Genomic DNA, 20,169 nt, shown 5'->3' with positions numbered 1-20,169 from the left:
TTTCACATATTACAAAATTTAACCCAGGTAATCGGTGGAAATCACAGCATTTCCTGCCAGCTTTAGGAATAGGGCTAATCATATTTGTTCTGTTGCTCATGATTCTCACCTGTGCCAGACAGAGCTTTTGAAGAAAATTGCAAAGTGTAACAGCCATGGGACATGCGAATAACCTGGTGCTAGCAAAAGCACTTCAATAACTTCCCCTAGTTGAAGAGCTTGGCCAGTAGTCAATGACAGGTAAGGCTCTCAAAAGAAGGGCAACCTAAGACAGGCACAGTCACCTTGACTAAAAGGGGGGAAATGCTGGAAACTGAGGCACAGTGGTCTCACAAGGAGAGACATGCTGTTTCCATGGCTATGCTTGCAACGTAAGGAATGTGGTAATTAAGAGTTCCCTGCAAAAGGGATGAAGCTGTTAAAGGCTGAAAGAAAAGATGAGCACATACCTTTTGTAATAAGTAGAACACTTAGACTTTGTATCTTGAGATAAGATTTTTAGAGTTTCTTAGTAATGCTAATAGTTAACTGCATGTTGCTGCTTGTTGTCATATAGACTGGGGTATATAGAGAGCCCCTTGTAAACAATAAAGTTGTCGGATGAGTCTCTACTCGCAGACCCCCTGATCCTAGCTCTCTCTCTCTTTCTTTCCTTCTTTCTTTCCTTTCTTCTTCTTTCCCTTTCCTTTTTCTTTCTTTCATTCCTGATACCCTTCCAGTCCAAATCTCCAACAGACAGCCTGGACCCTTTGTTGCCAGATTTTCTCTAGGTTCTTGCCTATGTTACAAAAGAGAATTTAAGAACATGCCAGTTTAGTTAGGCCAGTAGTTTATTAAGAAAAAGAGAGAAGAGAAAGAAAATAACAGATTATGGGTCCTAGGTATACTTGTGGGCTGGTTCAGGCAGAGAGAGGGAAAAGGGGCTAAAAAGGATAAAAAGGGTTGGTTTACAGATTACAACTCCCCACTGCAGATTATAAGTCCCCAGGTAGACTTGAATGCTGGTCCAGGCAGAGTGAGAAAGGAGAAAAAAGAGGGAGGGGGAAGGCTGATTTAGTCTCTGTTCTGGCTTCTTAAGCCATTACTTACCTCCCCCTTTGTTCAGGGGAGTATTCCCAGCTGTTTGCTGTTTTGATTACTTATCCAACCCATCAATTCAGATGACAGGCACCTTAAAAATATCTGGGGCTTTCCTTCGATCCCAGACAAAATCCTGTTCCAAATGGGGAGTTCTCACAAGGTCCTTCCCTCAGGGAGGGTTCCAGGGCATGTGCCTCACAGTTGTGCTTTTCTGCCAGGCCCCAGGTTCATCTTTTCATTCCCTGAACTAGCCTGCTTCACCTACACATGTGTTGAAATTTGATTTTATTGATGAATTCCAAAATGAAACACTGATTATGTTTGTAAACTGGTCTGTTCCTCTGGGCTAGTGATACGCTTAGATTGTATTGAATTCAGAGGTGTCACTTTTACTTGAGCAAATTATGACTAGGGCTTTGATTGGGCCACATCACTGAGGAAACAACAAGGCAGAGGAGACAGTTGGAATTTTTGAACCTGGAGCCTGGGAAGTAAATACACAGAGAAACAGATACATGAGGAAAGAGAACAGGCTCTGTTAGACAGGCAGAGGCCCTGGGAAGAGAGAAGGGTCATTTGTTTGACAGTTTACAGCTGGCCTTCTGGAGAACAGAGCAGGTGAGCCCAGAGAGAAACCAGCCCTGGGAAAAAGACAGCCTACAGCTGAGATTAGAAGAAGCTGGGAGCATGGAGCCTTAAGGGGAAGAGGAAGGCAGAACCCTTATAGATGTCAGCAATCATCTTGCTCCAAAATGTGGCAACAGACATTGGTGAGGGAAGTAACTTGTGATTTATGGCCTTGTAAGTATGTGCTCCTACCCCAAATAAATATCCTTTAAAAAAGCCAACAGATTTCTGGTATTTTGCATCAGCAGCCCTTTGGCTGACTGATACAATGTGGAACCAGCACTTTTTCTGTGAAGTCTGTGTGAAATGGAGGCATTGCCCATCTGAATTAAATGAGATAGAAAAGGGAGACATTGAAGGAAAATGATCGCAATGGCAGTGCTATGGAAGTTTTGTTCTAAGTAAAGACATCTTATTGAGCTCAGAGTGTGAACTCACCCATGTGTGCAGAAAGGGCAAGTATGCCCCAGAGGTTGGAGAGAGGGAGATTGTGCCTCACTGTTGGTAGAGTGTTGCCTCCCAGGCTTTAGAGAGGGTGGAGACTGGCATCCAAGTGTTCTCAGTGGGTGGGTTATAGAGTTCTGATGCCCTCAGATGCTTGATGGGGGTGGAGCTGAGAACATGGCCACTGGACAAGGCCTTGAAAAGGGTGGGTGGGACTGCTGCACCATCAGGCCCTGAGGAGGAGAAACCATAGCTCTAGAGGTGACTCTCAGACTTTGAAACCTAATGGAATATCCCCTGCAGTATTTTGGAACTATTTGGGACCTATGACCCCTGTTTCCTTTCCAATTTCTCCCTATGGTAATGGGAATTTTTATTTAATGAAAGTCCTTCATTTGTATAATGGAGGCAGTTAACTTATTTTTAAAGTTTCACAGTTCCATATCAGAAGAGAATTTTTGTCCCAGGACACATTTTATGCCTGTAACTGATTTTGATGAGATTTTGTACTTAAAATTGCTACTGAGTTAAGGCTTTTGAAATATTGTGGTGGAATGAATGTAGTTTGCATATATATATATGTTAAAGATTTATTTTTTCTCTTCCCTCTCCCACCCCCATTCACTGTGTGTTCTTCTGTGACTGCTTCTATCCTTATCAGAAGCACCTGGAATCTGTGTTTCTTTTTGTTGTGTCATCTTGCTGCATTAGCTCTCCCTGTGTGCAGCGCCATTCCTGGGCAGGCTGCACTTTCTCTCATGCTGGGCGGCTCTCCTTACAGGGCACACTTCTTGTGCATGAGGCTTCTCTATGCAGGGGACACCTCTGTGTGGCATTGCACTCCTTGCGCCCATCAGCACTACACATGGGCGAGCTCCACATGGGTGAAGGAGGCCCGGGGTTTGAACTGCAGACCTCCCATGTGGTAGGCAGATGCCCTATCCATTGGGTCAAGTCTGCTTCCCTCATATGTATTTCTAAGATCCAGAGGGTGGTGAGTGATCATTTGATATTTTGTGGAACTCAGAAAATCATGTCCTTAGGACTAATCCATTCTTATGTGTATAAACTTATTGCAGGTGAGATGCTTGGATTAAATTTCTACATTTAAGGGCTGTATTAGCCAAAGGGGTACTGATGCAAAATACCAGAAATCCATTGGCTTTTATAAAGGGTATGTATTTGGGATAGGAGCTTATAGTCACAAAGGCCATAAAGCATAGGTTACTTCCCTCACTGAAGTCTACTGCTACCTTGTTGGAGCAAGATAACTGCTGACATCTGCAAGTTTTCAGGCTTCCTCTTCCCCTTAAGGCACTGGGGTCCCAGCTTCTTCCAATATCACCTGTAGACTGGGATAGGTCTTGTATGTCTCCCAGGGTGGTTTCTCTCTAGGCTCAGTTGCCATGTTGTCCACAAGGACAGTTCTAGATTATCAGGAAAAAGGCTTGTCTGTGTTCCCAGGGACTCTACCATGTCTAATGGATCCTGGTCAGTTTCCTCATGCATCTGCTTCACTGTATATTTACTTCCTGGTCTCCAGGTTCAAAAACTCCAACTGTCTCCTCTGTTTTTTTGTTTTCTATGTGATGTGGCCCAGTCAAAGCCCTAGTCATAATTTACTCAAGTAAAACTGAAACTTCTGAAGTTAATACAATAAGGGTATCCCTAGCCCAGAAGTACAGATCAGTTTATAAACATAATGCAAATCTATTTTTGGAATTCATAAACCATATCAAAACTGCTACAAGGGTCTTTGATTAGCTTGTGTGGCTCAGGTTGGGTCTGAATCCCCTTACTGTTGTCCTTTATAAAAAGCCCCAGATACCAAAGAAACCTTGATAGAGAGGAACCCAGAAGCTGAGGGTGACCTCCCCAGGAGCCTAAAGCCTAAATAAAAGGACACAATCTGAGAGGAAGCTGGTGTAGACAGAAGCCGAAGCAATAAGGCTGGAGAAGAGGGGAGTGGCAAGCAGACACACCATGTGCATGACTGCCCATAGCTGCAGCTCAGGGAGAAAGGGTCTCCTGATGATGCCTCGATTGGACACTTTCATGGTCTCAGAACTAAAAGCTTTTCACCTAATCAGTTCTCATGGCAAAAGCCAACCCATTTCTAGTATATTGCTCCCAGCAGCTGTTAGCAAACTTAAATAATATTAGAGAACCAATTCCAAACTGCCAGATTCAACTCAGAAATCTTAAAGATTCTCCTTCTCAGAACTATTCTCAGGACCAAAGTCTGCTTTAGCTAAAACTGACAAGATAAAAATATATAAATATTGAGAGAATTTTTAAAAGAGGAATTGGTTCATGTAACTGTGGATATTGGCAAGTCCAAGTTCCACATGGCAGGCAGCAAGTCGAAAACCCAATGAAGTTGATAAAGAAGTCTCCTCGAGAAGCTGCCTGTCTCTTTTGGACTGCTGCAACCATCAATTCTTCCCTTAATGTCTTCAATTGATGGAATAAGATTTCCCTCAAAGCTGAAGGCAAATTCCTGTCTTGATTGTAGGCATAATCAGGCCCAGATGCAATCAACTGACTAATGAGTTCAAGCCATGAAGTATCCTCATAGTAACAATCAGACCAGTGCTTGTTTGATCAAACCAATGGACACCATTACTGTTCTGGTTGGCTTGGCGGCTGAGAGCAATATACCAGAACTGGATTGACAATAGGGATGTATTAGCTTACAAGTTTAGTGAAGAGGCCATGAAAATGTTTAAATCAAGGTATCATCAGGTGATACAATCTCCCCAAAGCTTGGCTGCATCATCCTGAACTCCCCTGTACATGAAAAGGCCTTCTTCTGGGTGGTGTTGCTTACAGCTATTGACTTCCTTGCCTTTCTCTCCCTTCGTATCTCTGTCCATATTCACCCTATTTATAAAGGAGTCCAGTAAGAAGATTAATGTCTGGGTCAGGACTTAACCGAATTGACCTAATCAAAAAGTCATATTTAAAATAGGTTTACACACACAGGAATACTTCAGATTTAAGAACATAATTTTTCATCAAACCATCACATTGCCTATTCAGGTTGATGTAAAATTAACCATCATTAGTTTCATGAACTTACACAGGATCAACTGCTTCCCTATTCTGGAAGCTAAGGAGACTAGTTCACAGCTTAGCTTTGCTCCCACCCCTTCCTTCTCCTAGCTTTTCAGCTGATAGAAAAATCCAGGCTTGTAGCCTTTACCATTCTCTTTTGCAATTTTGTTTGCTTTCTCTGTGTTGTCTATAACTCAGCTTTAAAAATGGAAACCCAATAAAAGGCATTTCTAATATTAAAATTATATGAGTAAATTGCAGTATTGTAGTATGATTGGACCCTGAAAGATGGAAAGATGATTTATGTTAAAAAAAATCCATTGAGAAATGATGGAAATTCAGATTCCCTTTCTCTATAGCACCGTGGACAAGGGTGGCAGGTATAAGAAACTCCAGGGGAGTGGGATTGGGGGCAGTGTCCTGCTGGTCCCCAGATATGACCTTCCTGGTAACCACTTTGTCCTGAATGACAACTCTGACCAGGAGTCTGCTCTGGGCCTCCAGCCAGCATGCTCACCCCTGGGTGGAGGCAAACAGCCACTGAAGCCCCCAAGTGCCCAAAACGACCCTGAGGCAGGCCCTCATCCCAGCTTTTGCTAGATGTGGCTGTGGCAGGCCAGCCTGCTGCACTGGGTCCCCCTTTCCATCCACGCACTCAAGTCCTCTATCTACTCCCCTGGGTATCAGAGCCCTGTGTGATTAGGTAGATGGCCCCAAGCAAGGTTCCCATCCAGCACACACCCTCACCAGAGTCTCCTTCACCCTGGGCACTTCAGATCTACCTCCAAAATGTGGTGACTTCTCAGAGCCTTGGTTTCCTTGAGGGCTATGTATTGACTGACCCAACCACATCAGGTTGTGTAGGGAATAAGGCCAGGTAAATGCACACCTGAGGGGCCTGGACAGAGGAGCCACTTGGCCAGGGAGTCTCCAGCCCTGGAAAAGCCCCTGAGTGTTAGCACAGGCACCTGTGATGGCACAGAGCAGGTGATTCCCAGTCCCACCTGCAGGATGGGCTCAGTTCCTGAGAGCTGGGGGCCTTGAGTGCTGGAGCCTGGGGCTTCTCTGTAAAATAGGGAACAAATCTGGGCTGAGAGGGGCTCCCTGCCAATAGGCGCTGAGGAGATTCCACTCTGGGCAGCACAAGGGTTGGCCTCCTTTCAGGGCTAACTCCCACCCTCGCTGCACCATCTGGGTTGGGGGAAGGTGGTGGAGGGAGGGGTCCTGCCCTGCCCTCCTATTGGTGTCACTGGCTACTGCAGGTTTGCAGATCCATGCCCGCTGGTGGATCTCACAGGCAGTGCATTCTGAGGCTCCTTGGACACCGATCTCCACTCAGACCAGGTCCAGGGTCAGGCAGATCACACTAGCTATATTTGGGGTGTTCCCAGTTCCCCTGGGGGAGTTGACACAGAGCAGGCCCTGGGGGTTGGGCAGGCAGCCATTGGCTCCTTGCACATGCCCAGAGAGGTAGGGCTCATTGCAAGTACCTTCCTCTGTCTGGGGAAGGACCTGTGTGCCCTGCTGTGGGCATGAGCCCGACCACCCTCTGTGCTGTCCTTTACATCCTGGCTTTTGGAGCTCAGTACCCTGAGTGCCCCAAGTGTGTTCTCACCTACCTCCTCCCAGGCTGGGGAAGGATGGCCTTGTCCTCACTGAGCACCTTCTTACCCAGATCCATTTTCAACTCCTCACTTTTCAATTAAGGAACAGAGACCCACAGAAAGACGAAGCCCAGGAGCACAGTGTGGGCACAATCCAGAGGACCTGGATACTTCTGGCATCTGAGGTGTGGGCCCAACTCTCTTGCATAGAAACTTTGAAAAGGACGGCCCCTAAATCATGGGGACCCCTGCCTGCTTCTCCCCATATGAAGCTGTTTTCTTCTCAGGATCCCCAAATGGCTTCACAAGCACTGCCCGAACACACACACACTGACCAAATGGGTAGGGACAATGTCCTGGGAATCAGAGTAGGCCTGGAGGGAGGTGGCAAGGAGACAGAGGGGTTGGAGTGAGCTCTACCATGGGACAGGGCATCTTTCTCCTGTCGATGTACTCATAGCCCCAAGCCTGGAAGGGGAGATGCCAGCCTGATGGGCAGTGGGATCATGAAGGTTCCCAGGGTTCTGCCTGGGCAGGGACAACCCCAGAGTAAGCAGGAGAGGACAGAGCTAAGATCCTCCCTCCACTGTCTGAGCACCTGGAATTAAGATGGACTCCCAGTATGGAGGGAGGCTACTGGAGAGAAGGCCTCAATTTCCTCTATAAATTGGGGTGTTTGAAATGGGTGACCCTAAGTGTGCCACAGCCCAGGAGGATTTGGCCTTCGTTATTGATAACCATGGTATTCTGGGGTGCTGGAAAATGTGTTCTAAACCTTAGGTGTCTTACTGAACAGACACATGCTTGGAGGATTGGGGAACTGATGACTTGTGCTAGATGCAGCAGAACACAGGACCATCTATGGGGTCCAGGTATAGGTCGGACCTTGCAGGAGCCTTGGATCTGAAACTGAAAGGAATGGGAAGTCTTTGGAGGGTCTGACACCTGAAGGTGACTAAGACTGCTTTTTACAGAATTTAAAGCCCATCCTGGCATGGACTGTGACATGAAGCCAAGGTAGTCATGACTCTCTCAAGATCACACTGCAACAACTCAGTCCTGTTTTGCTTGTGTTCCCTGCTGCTTCCCACTCCACCTTGTAAATTCTTCCTTCTCTTCATATGTACATTGGCTACATGTGAGACCGGCCCTCAAGTTTTCTAGGAATTTTCTCTGAGCTACCTGATTCCTTTCCTCGGAAGGATCAGGTAGATCTGATCCATTGTGCAGCAGGGGAGACTTGGGAAGTGTTGGAGATTTGGATCCGAAGGATATCAGGAATCAAAGAAAGAGAAAAAGGAGAGTGAAAGAAGGAGAAAGAAAGAGCGAGAGAGCTGGGATCAGGGGGTCTGCGAGTAGAGACTCATCAGACAACTTTATTGTTTACAAGGAGCTCTCTATATACCCCAGTCTACATGACAACAAGCAGCAACAAGCAGTTAACTATTAATATTACTAAGGAACTAAAAAAATCTTATCTCAAGGTACAAACTCTAAGTGTTCTACTTACTACAAAAGGTTTGTGCTCATCTTTTCTTTCAGCCTTTAACAGCTTCAACACATTTGCCCCAGAACTCTTTAATTACCCCATTCCTTACATTGCAAGCATAGCCATGGAAATAGCACGTATCTCCTGGTGAGACCACTGTGCCTTGGTTTCCAACAGGGAAGCCTTGAGAAACAGAAAGACATGCCTAGGATCACAGAACAGGCAGGAGCAGGATGGTTGTGTACCAAGTTCAATCTCCTTAGATGGTTCTTGATGCCCCCAGACCTCAGCAAGGCAGGAAGGAGGACTGTTATTGGTGAAAATCTGTACACATGGGAAATTCAATGGATCAGGGGGGTAAAGAGTCAGCAGCCCAGAGGGGACATTGGGAAGTTGTTATCCAGGGAGAGAGCACAGAGAAGGGAAAGCAGGAAGTTACCTCACTTCCCTGGAGACAGAAACCCAAGAGAACTTGGAACCCCAGGAACCAAGTGCCCACATTCTAGGTACTAACCTAACAGCTCACTGAGGCCTAGATGCTCAAGAGATGTTCTCATTGCTGCCTGCCTGCAGTCTTGGCTACAGGAAACCCCACAGCAAGAGCCTGATCCAACACTGCAGGCATTGGCTCAACCCTCAACCTCGAAGAATCTGGCCATTTGCCAGGAGGAAATCAAATGTAACCCACGGAACCAGGGCAGGGGATGCAGGCCAGGCTGACACTGTTCTCCTTATGAGCAGCCTCAGCATCTCCCACTCCCAGAATGGGTGTACAGAGGACACCAGGCTGGGCAGAAAGAGGTGATTGGGGGTGGACACCTGCTGGGCTCATCATGTTCCTGTCCAGTTCATGGCTGGCAGGGACAGGAGGAGAAGCCTGGGGTTGGTGCCCCTCTGCCCAGACATTGATCCAGATCTGCAGAGTTGTCATCTCCTGGGAGGAGGTCTATACAGATAGGGTTTTTGCCTCACCTGGAAGTAGAACTTCATGTGTGGTTGGTCCTCTTGGTGATAACCAGTCAGGGTCCTGACACCTTGTGACCCTGCTGATGACACTATCATTGCAGAGATCCACCCACAAGACCAGCTCAGAGCAGGATGACGGTGTCATCTACACCTGAGCAGGGTGCTGGTGCACACAGCCACCAGCAGAAGCTGGAAGAGACAAGAAGTGAAATGGGAGCTGAGGGGTTCTCCACACCCAGGTCAAGACAGGGGACTTCAGGACCTAGACCCTACCTTGGCAGAATCTACAGGCTCCCTGCCAGGAATTCCCCGTTGGAACTCCGGGCCACACCATTAGGAATCTGGGAATGCTCACCACCCCAAACTCAGCCCCATTTGTGACCAGGTGCAATGTTTGTTGGATACCAGAAAAGAGCCCTTTATGATGATTCAACCTCACATTAAACCACAACAGTCTTTGTTTTGGATCCTGCCTTGATTGTTTAATCTACTTGTTCCTAGGTTCTCTCCATCCCCATATTTCCTGCCTGCATTCGGCTAGATTGGCTCTCCATCCTTAAGCATCCTCTCATTTCCTAGGTTGTTTTTACCTAAAAAAGGGTGAGAAAATTACAGTAAAATACATATTTCTGTGTAACTTGCCATCCAATGGAGCTCAATACTGTGACTCTTTTAGGTCAGGTGGTAGGGTTGCATCATGTCCCAAAGGGAGGCTAGGAACCTCAGAAGTTCAGCCTTAATGCCCTTGGACCTAGATGGGACTCCTTCCTTTTGCCATTTCAACTGGGCTTCAAGGAATGTCATGTGACTTTGACTAGTCTAATAGTTCCAGATCACCCACAATGGGTTACTAGAATTGGGTTGGCTTGTTCAAACATTATACACATTTAGAGTTTGAATGGCTGGGGCCAAATTCCTTGAAACAATTCAGGCATCCAAAAGCAGACAGTGATGGTTGGTGGTTCCCTGCAGTCAGCTGACGTTGGGTGTGAATAGTCTCAAAACTTGTCCATCTGGTGACAGCAAGGCAGAATCATATTTACAATTGCCTCATTGGAAGGCGATCTACACTTGAATATTCTCAAGACCATTTGGAATTTCTCTTCCCTGTCACATCAGCTCATTTCCTTGGGCAATCCAGAGTCTTCCTCCTATCCTGGAATCTCCAGGAATATAGCCCTTACAGAATTTAGTATTGCTTTAGTCTCACATCCTCAAAACTCTTTCATTTGAAAAAGAGGAATGAAGATATTTGAGGTCATTGAAGTCAACTACTTGAACCCAGGATTGGTCTCCCTTTGCCCTGTCACTAAGTGGCACCCATGATCCACCTCCTGCCACAGTCACTTGAGGTCAGTGATTTCCAGTTTGAAATCCAGGCATAACCATCTTTTTGTACATTTTGCAGCTGTGACTGCATGTCCTTTTTTGTCCCAACATTCCACCTGCCAGTGTGAAAATGACATGGTTGAGGAGATGAAAGGTCCCAGGTCAGTGCAGACAAGTTTTAGATCCAGCAAGAAGAAGATGGAGCAGCACCTGATGCCTGCCCAATTGGGCAGGGAGTACGGACTGATCCAACGTCCTGGGGAACATGAAAGTGTTCTTCCCCACCAAGCAAATACTGATAAAATGATCCCCAGGTGAGTACAATGCCCCTTACTTGGCCTCGAGTCTGCCAGACATTGCCATTGGACATTGGAGGTCAATTCATTTCTCTGATCCTCTGGTGGCTCCTTGGATGAGTACAGGGCTGCAGGAAAACAGATAATAGTTATTGAGAGGACTGAATGGGAAGAGATATAGGAAGTGTTGACCAAGTTAGTCTGTGCATGATGGGCTGTTATAGGGCCTGGGATGGACAGAATGATTTTCCACTCACCTAGGGAGCAGGCTCTGACTCAGTCCTCAACTACAACAGGCCATAGCACAAACCTATTTCCCTTTTTTAAAGACTGGCACTTCAGTCCTAGAGTTCTTCAACCAAGGTCTAGTCAAAATGCATTTAGGGGGCTGGAGAAATAGCAGCTGCCAAATCTGACATCTGGGAATGTGATGATTGGGCTCAATCAATAAATAGTGACTATGTGTGTAGGGAAATTGCACAATTTAGTAGAATGAAGGAGTAAAAATCCCTGCCGCTTGGGGTTCATTCCACAGGGAGTCAAATACACTAGACCTCACAAGCATAGGGAGAACATGAATGTTAGGTGTGAAACCTTAATGTCTTTCTCGAGGGATGAGAAAGTCCTCCAGGTCACTCAAGTACAAGGAAGACTCATGAACCTAAGGAAAATGTGTGTAGAATATACATAAACTACAAGGGCTTTAAAGTCCACAGTCGAGTCAGAAAGTTTAGGTGGGGGTAGTCCCTGGGAAGCTCAAGACAGATCCCTATGTCCCAAAAATTTCATGATTTACATCTTGGTTTGATTTGTCATAAACTGCCCCATCCTCTGAACAGAATCTATGGTCCCAGGGAGATGTGTTGAGCAAAATAATAAAGAGATTGCACGGATGTTCTGTCGTGGGTTCTCAGCTATAGGAAAAGTGGGGTTAGGCTGTGCTCCTGCCACTAAGAGGAAAATAAGACCTGGATGAATTATACTCATAGGCACTCAAAAAATATGCCAGCTCTTGGTGACTGCGCCACAGGCTGAGATATACTTAGACCATGGGAATGTGGGGTAGAGGGCCCCACTGACTAGGTATTAAGTGCCCCTCTTTTTGAAGCACAGTGCAAAGAGGGAAGTAGTCACTGCCTCCCCTGCCCTCTGGAACCCAGATTCCTCAGTACAGAGAGCAGGGAAGACAAATGTGTGAATGGCCTGACATACCTAAGATTTGTTCAAATATTGGACATGAGCCTACTAGGTTGGACAATAGCCAACAGTCTGCAGCTAGGAGATAAACAGCCTTAGCCATGTATAACAGTATTTTGGGAGTAGGTGCAGGGTCTGGGAATGGGCAGGGTTATGCAGAGGAGCCCTCTGAAACACACACATGGATACTTTTGAGAGGGAAAATGGGATTAAAGGAAATCCTGTCTGATCTGTTGTCTACACTCCATTCACAGTGACAGCGGCTATCTATTCCAAACAAGGGTGGACCATGCCAGTGGGGAATTTCTCAGGTCCAGGGCATTCTTACCTGCAAGGACTGGTTGGACTCCATAGATATGAATATGAGTGGCTTGATATTTCAAGGGATGTCCCATCCTGCTCGTTATCTATTTGAGTTTCTGCAATCAATAGAGTCCACTCTCTGCAGAAGGTGAGGATAGCTGCAAGTGGGTGCCTAGAGGCCTCAGCAGACAGTATGGGTGGAGAACCCAGACAAGATCTGCCTGGGCTGGGGTTCTCAAGGAATAAGAGGAAACTCAGAAGGGAAATAAGGTGGACCACTGCCTACAGAAGTTTCCTGGTTTAGTTGTGGTGGCTTTGGGTTTTTTCCATCTGAAAGGATTGTGGCTATTTTCTGCCTTCTAAAAGAAACCTGGAAAGGATGTCAGGGTGAGGAATCCTTCTCTTCAAGTTGCAGTGTCAACTCTATAGCCAGCTCCATGGGCAGTAGTGTCTCCTTCTCCAGACACACCAAAGGGCAAAGCAGCACCTATAGAACTTTTTCACCATCTTTGTGGTAACTGCCTATGTCGTGGCTATTTCTAGGGCCCATCCTACATCCGGCCACAGCTCTAAGAGCATTTGACAGTGATCCTTCTGGGGTTGAGGAGATCTGTGAGCAGGTTGTCCTCACTGCCACCTGGCCAGAGGAGCCAGAAGAGAAGCTCATGTCCTTCCACTTGGGCAAGGAGTTCCCTTTCTCCTGTGTGTTTCCAATCCATCATCAAATCTTGAGGCCTACTCTATTGTTATGGACCAGCTCCTCACCACGTGAGAACCATGCCTCTTCTACATCCATGACTCACTCCACGTTTGTTGTTCATTTGGTCTGCCGATTCTCTTGTCGCATCCCTCCTCATTCCTCGGGTGGTGCGAGTGAGTGGACACACACTGCAGGTTCATATTCAGAACCTAAGCACATTAGCTATGATATTTTGACCCAGGTCTGATGGGCTGATAGAGGCTCAGGGGCTTATCAGATTGTTTTCCTCCTCCTGGTGGGGATCATGTTTCACAGCCTTGAACACCCTCTTGGAAGGGACAGGCCTCTCTACCATTTACAAAGAATGATGCAGAATCCATCCTGGAGGTCCCATCTGAATTCCTATGATAGCAGGGTTCTCTGGGTTTTCAGAGGGTCACCCCAGACCCACTGTGACATGGGCAAAGGTCATCATGGAGCTCAACTGACAAATATATTCTGGCTACCTATATGTGTAGGGACATTGAAAAATCTAGCTTCATTGGAGGAATGAAGCAGAAAAATTCCCTGCTTCTTGAGCTTGCATTCCACTAGGGAGTCAGACAGCTACACTTGATCTCTTGCACACTGGGTGTAAACAGCAAGTTGGTGTGATGCAGTCATGGCTCTCTCTAGGTAGGGCAAGTCCTCCTGGTCTCTCAAGGAGATGCAAAAACTGTGCACCAATAAAAAATATGAGTGGCCCACAAGTCAGAACAAAGGGCTCCAAACTCCACAGTTGCATTGGAAATGTGCAGCGGGTGTAGAGATTGAGGAGTGGAGGCTCTAGTCATGTGTCACAGAGATCTGATATTTCCCTTCTTGGTTTGATTTGTCCCCACCTGAACCATCCTACAAATGGGATCCATGGTCCTAGGGAAGTAGATGTGTTGAGCAAACTGCTAATTACTCTGCCTGGATGTTCTGTTGAGGGAGCTGAGCTGCAGGCAAGGTGGGACAAGGCAGTGCCCATGCTAAGAAAGAAACAGTAGGAAAAGGATGAGATACTCAGAGGCCTGCTAGAATAAGGCAGGTCTTCCTACACCGGCCTCAGGCTGAGGTACAGTTAGGACATGGAAAATGGGGCAGGAGTTCCCCATTCACCAGGCATTTAAGAGCGCCTAGTTTTTGTTGCAGAACATTGAGTAGAGCTCTACTTCTTCTGTGTTGGGGGCAGGGAAGACTGACAGATATGAGTAAAGGGTCTCTGATGTAGGCAAGATTCATTCAAATGTTGGACATAAGTCCTCTATGATTGACAAGAGTCCTGAGTCCCCAGCTGTGGGACAGTCCGCCACTGCCCAGTGTGACAGTGTTTGTGGAGTGGATGCAGGATATGTGGATGGGCAAAACCATACACAGAAGCCCTCCAGAAACACACACATGGTTACCTTCAGAAGGGAATGTGGGTGGCCAGGGAAGGCCACTCTGATCTGTGGTCTCCACTCCTCTCATAGTGCCTTTGACAATTTACTGCAAAACATCATGGACCATCCCCATGGGAGCTTTCCCCAGCACCAGGACCCTTTGATCCTCCAGGGCCCAATGACCTTCCTGCACATGAAAATGACATTTAAATGGCCGTCCTGTCCCACTCGTGCCAAACCTGAGGCTCAGGATTCCAGGGAGTCCAAGCCAGAAAGTCAGGATGTATGGGAGTGGATGCCTGTGAGCCTGAGCAGACAGCACAGGTGTTTACCCCAGGCAGGATTTCCAGGGCTGGGGTTGCCCAGGAGTAAGAGAAACTTCAGATGAGGCATCAGTTGAATCACTACCTATGAAAGTTTCCTGGTTTTGATGTGGTAGGTTTAGGTTTTTGTCATCTGATAGGATTGAGGCTATTTTCTGCCTTCTAAAAGACACCTGGAAAGGATGTCAGGGTGGGGAAACCTTTTCCTCTTCAAGTTGCAGTGTCAACTCTATGGCCAGCTCCATGGGCGGTGGTGTCTTCTTTTCCAAACACACCAAAGGGCAAAGCAGCACCTATAGAGCTGGGGCCCCCTAAGGCTTTTGTAACATCTTTGTGGTAACTGCCTATTTCATGGCTATTTCTAGAGTCCACCCTACATCTGGCCACAACTCTTAAAAGCATTTAACAGGAATCCTTCTGGGGTTGAGGAGATCTTCTCTGAGCAGGTTGTCCTCACTGCCATCTGGCCAGAGGAGCCAGAAGAGAAGCTTGTCTCCTTCCACCTGGGCAAAGAGCTCCCTTTCTCCTGAGTGCTTTCAATGCATCATCAAACCTTTAGGCCAACAGGATAATTTTCTGAAGTCCACCTACAAGAGTAATCAGAAAGTTCTTAGAGAAGAATAAAAAAAAAACCATGCAATAAATTTATGGGAAGGAGTAAGGCATTGCTCATTGGGAAACATATAGCTATAAATTCCTACATTAGGAAACAATAGTATCAAAGCAATAACCTAACTTCATATCTTGAAGAAAGAAGAATAAGCCAAACTTAACATAAGTAGGAGAAAGGAAATAATAAAGATTAGAGTGGAGATAAATGAGATAAAGAAAAGAAAAACAATTGAGAGGATCAATGAAACCAAAATTTGGTTCTTTGAAAAGATTAATAAAATTGACAAACCTTTATCCAGACAAAGAGAAATGAGTGAGAGAAGATGCAAATAACTGTTTAAGGAATGAAAATGGGAACATTACCACTGACCTAACAGAAATCAAAAGGTTATAAGAGAATACTATGGGATGCAGACTTGGCCCAGTGGTTAGGGCGTCCATTAAGCACATGGGAGGTCTGCGGTTCAAACCCTGGGCCACCTTGACCCATGTGGAGCTGGCCCACATGTAGTGCTGATGCATGCAAGCAGTGCCCGCATAGGGGAGCCCCACACACAAGGAGTACACCCCGTAAGGAGAGCCACTCAGCGCAAAAGTGCAGCCTGCCCAGGAATGGCGACGCACACACGGAGAGTTGATGCAGCAAGATGACGCAACAAAAAGAAAAAAGAAACACAGATTCCCCTGTCACTGACAACAACAGAAGTGGACAAAAAGAAGAACACGGAGCAAATGGACACAGAGAACAGACAACTGGGGCGGTGGGGGGCGGGATTAAAAAAAAAAGAGAATACTATGAACATTCATATGCCAACTAACTAGATAACTTAGAGGACATGACAAATTCCTAGAAACGTAAAAATAACCTACACTGACTCAAGAAGAAATAAAAGTTCTTAACAGACCTATAAAAGCAAAAAGATTGAATAATCAAGAACCTCCCAACAAGGAAAGGCCCAAGACCAGATGGCTTTAGAGAGAATTGTACCAAACATTCAAACAAGAATTAACATGAATCCTTCACAAATTCTTCCAAAAAAATGAAGAGGTCGGGATTCTTCCTAACACATTCTACGAAGCTAGTATTATTGTGATACCCAAACCAGAGAGCAACATCAAAAGAAAACAACAGAACAACTTCCCATATGAATACAGAAGCAAAAAAATCTCAACAAAACACTGGAAAAGCAAATCAAACTACATATATTAAAGGATTATAACTCATGACCAAGGATGACTTATCTCAGGAATGCAGCAGTGGTTCCACATAAGAAAAAATCCACCTGATCACTTGAATGCCACAGAGAAGGCTTCTGATGAAATCTACCATGATATCATAATAAGACCATTCAGAAAAATAGGTATAAAGGTTACATCTACAACATGATAAATATAAAAAACTCACAGCTAACATCATAGTCCATGTGAGAAAGCATGAAAGCTTGCAATGGAAGACTGAAACCTGAGGTCAGGAACAAGACAAGGATGCACTCTTTTGCCACTTCTATTCAAAATTACACTGAAAGTTCTAGCTAGGGTAATTAGGCAAAAAAAGAGAGACATTTAAATCAGAATTGAAAAAGTAAAACTAACACTATTCTCTGATGGTATGTTCCTCCATATTGAAAGTCCCCAAGTAGTTGCAAGAACACTACCACAGAAAATTTAAAAATTTAGTAAAGTTGCAGGGTACAAGATAAACCCTTAAAAAATCAGTTTTCTTTTTCCATACCAGGAAAGAACTGTCTGAAATGAGCATTAAAAACCAATTCTATTAGTTGCAACATCTACTCTCCAGTTCATTGGCCTCACCCTGGTAAACTAACAGGGAGAAGAGGATGGACAACTATCATACAAAGGAACTGAGAGAGTCTACAACTGCAAGCATCAGAGTGCCATCCATCAGCCATATGGAATTGAAGCCACCTCACAATTAGAGGTGGAATAGGTATCACCATCCCAGAACCTGGGCAATAAAATATGGACCAGAGAGGACTTCCTGGTATTCTGCTACAGACTTATTGGTACTCTAGCAATGGAAGAAATTATATCATTAATGTGGAGACAGTGGCCACTGGAGGTGCTAAAGGCAGGGAAAGGGAAAAAGAGGTATAATATGGGGACATTTTTGGGACATGGAATTGTCCTGAATGGCACTGCAATGACAAATACAGGCCATTATATATCCTGCCATATCCTACAGAATTCAGTGTAAATTACAATCTAAACTATAATCCATACTTACTGGCAATGCTCCAAAAGTGCTTATCAATTGCAATGAATGTACCACGCTAATGAAAGAAGTTGTTAATGTGAGGAAGGGTGTGAGGTATGGGGAATGGAGCATTTGGGAATTCCTTATATTTTTTCTGCAGCATTTTGTAAAACCTAAGTATTTTTGAAAAAAATAACAAATACATTTTAAAAAAATTCATCAATTGCATTGAATGTATCACACTGACGAGCAGATTTGGCTCAATGGATAGTGCATCCACCTACTGCATGGGAGGTCCAAGGTTCAAACCCAGGGCCTCCTGACCCATGTGATGAGCTGACCCATAAGCAGTGCTGATGTGTGCAAGGGGTGCCGTGCCATGCCGGACTGTCCACTGCTTAGGAGAGCCCCATGCACAAGGAGTGTGCACCACAAGAAGAGCCATCCAGCATGAAAAAAAAAGGTGCAGCCTTTTCAGGAATGGCACCACACACACGGACAGCTGATGGAGCAAGATGACATGACAAAAAAGACACAGATTCTGTGTGCCACTGACAAAATGTACCACACTAATAAAAGAAGTTTTTAATGTGGGGAAGGGTGTGAGATGTGGGGAGTGGGGCATTTGGGAATTCCTTATATTTTTTTCTGTAGCATTTTGTGAAACCTTAGTGTCTTTGAAAAACATAAAAAATATCTTTTAAAAAAGTTCCATTCACTATAGCGTCTGAAAGAATAAAATACCTGAGAATAAATTTAAATTAAAAGAATGAACTATGTATACAATGAAAACTGCAAAACACTACAGAAAGAAATTAAAGAAGACCTAACAGCAAGATATCATGTCACCGCCACCCCTGAAGGAAGCTCAGCATGGGCGCAGAGTGCCCTCGGGTCTCCCCTTCTCGGCAGCCATGCTTCCGCGGCCGCCCCTCCTCCCAGATGGCGCCAACCGATGCCTTGTGGGGCGGCACCCTTCTTCTTCCTTCTCCCTGCGCAGGCGCAGGGCAGAAAATTCCAGTCTGCCCTTTTCCCCTCCCCCGACAGCAGCAACAGCCAGGCGTGGGCGGAAAAATCCAGCCCGCCCTTTTCCCTTCCCCCGACAGCAGCAACAGCCAGGCATGGGCGGGAAACTCAAGTCTGCCCTCCACCCCAGCAACAGCAGCCACCAATCCCTAAACCCTGCCCCTTCCCCCAGCAACAGCGACAGCCAATCCCTAACCACCACCCCTCCCCCGTCCAGTACTGCCCACTGACCTTTCGCCGGCAACCAATCAGAACAGGGCATGGCTTCAACCAATCAGCCTTCCCCAGCCCCTATAAAACTGTTGCCTCTCCCTCAATAAAGTGGACTTGCGTGTTTACCTTGTCTCCGCGGTAGTTCTTCTGCCGTGCGCCCTCCAGTCCTGAGAGCCCCCGACAAGGGCCTGGCCTCCCTTGTCCCCAGTTCGTCGCCTGCTTCTCCAGGCGACCCCTTCGTCGCTGGCTTCGCCGGGCGACCCCATCAGCCGAACCGCGCAACCCCTGGTGAGACCGATCCCTCGTCTGCTGCCGGACCGACCCCTCGTCCCAAGCGGGACCGACCCCTCGTCCAGAGCTGGACCGACCCCTCGTCCGCAGCCAGACCCCACCTCTACCGACCGAGCAAGTCGCCGCAGTTGGCGCCCAACGTGGGGCAAGGAAACCCCACCACAGCACAACGTGGGGCAAGGCAACTCCACCACAGCCTCACTCCATAACCTGGCGGCCCCCCCCTCTCTTCTCACCGTGGGACTTCTCTCGTGCAACATTGCTGCTACCTGAGCCTTGGCTACCTCATACGATCCACGGCGGTCTGGGAGAATCGCTGGATGGCTTTCTCCTTCCATGTCGGGGGCTTATACCGACCCGCTATGATTAAGAGGAGCCTTGGATTTCTCGTGAGCGTGCCCTTGCACGTCTGAAGTAATCCTACCACAGCCCTACGCCCTCCTCTCTTCTCACCTTGGGACTTCTCTCGTGCAACATTGCTGCTACCTGAGCCTTGGCTACCTCATATGATCCACGGCGGTCTGGGAGAATCACTGGATGGCTTTCTCCTTCCATGTCGGGGGCTTATACCGACCCGCTATGATTAAGAGGAGCCTTGGATTTCTCGGGAGCGTGCGCTTGCACGTCTGAAGTAACCCTACCACAGCCCTACACCCTCCTCTCTTCTCACCCCTATCTTTTCCCTCTGCATTGCTGCTCCTGAACCTTGGTGACCTCATATGATCCACGGCGGTCTGGGAGAATCGCTGGATGGTTTTCTCCTTCCATGTCGGGGGCTTATACCGACCCGCTATGATTAAGAGGCGCCAATAAAACTCTCAGGAGTGCGTGCCTGAGCACCTCCACCCCTGCCTTCACCTCTGCCTCCTCCCCTCCGTGCTTGCTCCCCTTTGCCTTGCTCCACTGCTCGTCGTTCCGCCCTCCCCTCGTCGGGGCCTTCTCTTGGCCCGCGACCACCGTCGGAGCCCCACTGGCTCCGACCCCTTGTCTC

General features: G+C 46.7%; 1 long non-coding RNA gene across 1 annotated transcript; it reads right to left on the bottom strand.

Annotated features, from left to right (window-relative positions):
- Positions 1-8,152: 8,152 nt before the first annotated feature.
- LOC139437798 (uncharacterized) lies at positions 8,153-15,408 on the bottom strand. The gene is made up of 2 exons (XR_011647700.1): positions 12,418-15,408; positions 8,153-11,020 (listed from the first exon to the last, which is right to left on the bottom strand). It is a non-coding gene; the product is annotated as an uncharacterized lncRNA (long non-coding RNA).
- Positions 15,409-20,169: the final 4,761 nt, after the last annotated feature.

This window comes from Dasypus novemcinctus, chromosome 28 (assembly GCF_030445035.2).
Source record: "Dasypus novemcinctus isolate mDasNov1 chromosome 28, mDasNov1.1.hap2, whole genome shotgun sequence".
Lineage (NCBI taxonomy): Eukaryota > Metazoa > Chordata > Mammalia > Cingulata > Dasypodidae > Dasypus > Dasypus novemcinctus.
Note: the sequence above shows the minus strand (reverse complement) of the source record. Positions and strands in the feature narration are given on the sequence as shown.